The 3,587-nt window shown below is 40.6% G+C and overlaps 1 pseudogene; it reads right to left on the bottom strand.

The window, feature by feature from the left end:
- Positions 1–2,175: 2,175 nt before the first annotated feature.
- Positions 2,176–2,922, bottom strand: LOC110219460 (eukaryotic translation initiation factor 3 subunit K pseudogene; annotated as a pseudogene).
- Positions 2,923–3,587: the final 665 nt, after the last annotated feature.

Raw genomic sequence — 3,587 nt, 5'->3', positions numbered from 1 at the left:
TTAAGAAGTCCCTTATGATTTCTATTTCCTGTTTACCTTTTCATGCTTCTCTTGAGTCTTATACTTGATAGTCAAATTTTCTATTCAGCTCTGCTCTTTTTATCAAGAATGCTTGAAAGTCCACTATTTCGCTGAATATCCTTTTTTTTTCCCCCTGAAGGATTATAGTAAGTTTTGCTGGGTAGGTGATTCTTGGTTTTAATCCTAGTTCCTTTGACTTTCACAATATTATATTCCAAGCCCTCCAATCCCTTAATATAGAAGCTGCTAAATCTTGTGTTATCCTGATTGTGTTTCCACCATACGTGATGTTTTTTTTCCAATAGCTTGCAATATTTTCTCCATGACCTGGGAATTCTTCAATTTGATTATACTATTCCTAGGAGTTTTCCTTTGGGGTTCTCTTTCAGGAGGTGATTGGTAGATTCTTTCAATTTCTATTTTACCCTCTGGTTCTAGAATATCAGGCAGTTTTTCTTGATAATTTCTTGAAAGATGATATCTAGGCTCTTTTTTTTTTTTAAATCATGGCCTTCAGCTAGTCCAATAATTTTTAAATTATGTCCCTGGATCTATTTTCCAGGTCAATTGTTTTTCCAATGAGATATTTCAAATTGTCTTCACTCTTTTTTCATTCTTTTGGTTTTGTCTTATAATTTCTTGATTTCTTATAGGGTCATCAGCTTCGATTTGCTCCATTCTAATTTTTAAGGAATTATTTTCTTCAGTGAGCTTTTGGACCTCCTTTTCCATTTGGCTAATTCTGCTTTTTTAAGTCATTCTTCTCCTCATTGGCTTTTTGAACCTCTTTTGCCATTTGGGTTAGTCTGTTTTTAAAGGTGGTATTTTCTTCAGTATTCTTTGGCTCTTTTTTTTTTTTAGCCAGCTGTTGACTCATTTTTCATGATTTGCTTGCATCACTCTCATTTCTTTTCTAATTTTTCCTCTACATCTCTTACTTCATTTAAAAATTTTTTGAGCTCTTCCATAGCCTGAGACCAATTCATATTTTTTCTCAGAGGCTTTGGATGTAGGAGCTTTGGCTTTGTTGTCTTCTGGTTGTATGTTTTGATCTTCTTTGTCACTGAAGTAAGAGTCTATAGTCGGAGTTTTTGGCCTCTGTTTGCTCACGTTCCCAGAAAATTATTTGACTTTTAAACTCTTTGTTATGGTAGGGCTCTGCTGCCAGTGTGGAGGGTCTACTGTCCCAAGCTTCAGGGGTTTTGTGCAATTCTTTTCAGACATACTTTTAGGGACCTGTAAATTTTCAGTTCTTCCTGGTGGTGTGATCAAAGGAGAGGTATCTACTCCTTTCCTGCCCTGTGCTCTGGTCTATGAGTGACCACAAGTGTTCTTTTTTGCCTTGGAACTATGAGGAGGATTCCATCTCCATAGCCACCACAAGCTCCACCACACCAGCGCTCCTCTTTGCCCCACAACTGCCACCCAGGATTGTGACTCAGATCCAAGCACTAGCAAAGCAAGAGAATTCTGCCTCAACACCAGTAAATAGATCCTTTTAATCTCCCTTTGATCAGCTGCTGGATACCCCCCCACACACACACCATCTGTGGGCCAAGAGCTCCAGAAGTAACTGCTGCTCCTGTGGCCACCTCCCTGGGGCTGCTGTGGGGCGAGGACTAGACCACACTTCTCTCTCACCCAGGTCAATCAGAACTTTCCCACTGACCTTCTACTTGCCTTTGGTATTTGTAGGTTGAGGAGTATGGAAACCATCACAGCTGCCAATGATTCAGGCCCCTGTGGCCTGTTCCAGGTTCGATGAAGCCTAGTCTTTACCTGTGTGGCCCACACTGAACTGCACTCCTCTCCCAGTCTGGCACAACAGACCTTTCCTATCAATCATCCAAGTTGTCTTGGGCTGGAAATTTCTTTCACTCTGTCTTTTTTGTGAATCCTGCTGCTCTAGAATTTGTTTAGAGTTATTTTTTAAACAAGTATTTGGAGGGATTTGGGGGAGAGTGCAAGCAAGTAACTGCTTTTAGTCTGCCATCTTGGCTCTGCTCCTAACTCAATTCTTTAATGTCTTCTAGTTGCAAATGGATGTTACTGGAGAGGTTAATTTAAAATAATATATACTCTCGTGGTAGTAAATGAGCTTTTTAGATCTCAGTTCCACCACTATAAGTGTTTTTATGTAATTTATACTTTTTTTTTTTTTAGAAGTAAAGGGCTTTTATTTAAGAAGCTGGCTGAATGCAAAGGGAGGAGACATTCCGCAGAAGGAGTTACTGGGAGGAGGCCATGATGCTGGAAACACTCTCAAAGTCGATCTTTTCCACAATGTTCTTGGGTTTAATACTGTCTTCTTGGCTGCAAATGAAGACCTGTCCTGCCTCATTGGAGCTCCAGCTGTATTTGCTCATCCACACTTTCAGCTGGTTGTCTGACAGATCTCCCAGCATCTCAGCCAGCAGCCAGCGGTCGATATGTTGATATGTGATGCCCACAACGTGGCAGATAAACTTTTGGACAGAGTCTTCAAAGCCTGTGATTCCATTAAGGAGAAGGAGATCCATGTTCTCGTCTAGGGCATGCCAGAAAGCTTGGAAATGACAGGTCTCCAGCAAGTCTCCCAAGTACAGGATCTGCCTGATAGGCTGCTGTTCTTGACGAGCTTGGTCAATCATGCACTTGCACAGGGTAAAGTCCGTGTGGGGGAGGTTGGTGAGGGCCTTCAGCAGAATCTGGGCTGTCACTGTGGTCTGGAAGAAGGCCGGGTTGAACTGGTATAGCTTAAGCACGGCCAAGTTGGCTTCCAGGTCGTAGGCATTCTCCTTGGCCTGGGTCTCCACGTAGCGCTCCAGGGTGGCCAGGTTCTCAGGATTATACCTGTCGATGCCCTTGAGCAGCTTCCCCATGTTGGCGCGCATCTGCTCGAACAGCGCCATGTCCTCCTCCTTTTCCTGTAATTTATACTTCTTTACAAAAATTAAATAGTACTTTATAAGTTACCTTTCAAATCTTATGGGGAAGGTAGTACAAAAATATGCATTTTACACATGGGGAAACTGAGGCTCTGAAAGCTTAAGTAACCCACCCAAGGTAACACAGAGAGTAAATGGTTCTTCTAGCATTCAAATCCATGTCTTCTGACTTTGTGTACAATTGTCTTTTTACTACATATCAGTTTCTCTCAAATACAGATCTATATTCATATTTGGCTTTGTCATTATCTACTCCAATAACCATGAACAGTCAATCAAAGAATTTTCAGATCCTTCACATTTGTAATTTTCATTTTGGGATCAGAGTCCTAACCCATAAAGAGCAATTTGGAACTTCTGATTTCCACTTTGCAAAGTGAGTGACTGGTCTATTGTCAATCATCCTTGCCATGTTACCTGTCCAATATATTTTCCAGTGACAGGTGAAATGGGCATTGTTTCTATATGCTTAATTCGTATTTCTCTCAAAAAAAACCCTAAAATTTGAAAAAGCCAAGTTAGTCCCATCAAATGATTAGCCCTCCTTTTTGTATTGTAAACCTTAAAACACATAGAAATAGGATGCAATTTTATAATTTGTAATCAATTAAATACCCTGAGGTTTTGTTTGCTATGGTA

The sequence above is a fragment of the Phascolarctos cinereus genome, unplaced genomic scaffold (genome assembly GCF_003287225.1).
Source record: "Phascolarctos cinereus isolate Bilbo 61053 unplaced genomic scaffold, phaCin_HiC Scaffold_7;HRSCAF=346, whole genome shotgun sequence".
Taxonomy (NCBI): Eukaryota; Metazoa; Chordata; class Mammalia; order Diprotodontia; family Phascolarctidae; genus Phascolarctos; species Phascolarctos cinereus.
This window is presented reverse-complemented; position numbering and strand designations above follow the sequence as displayed.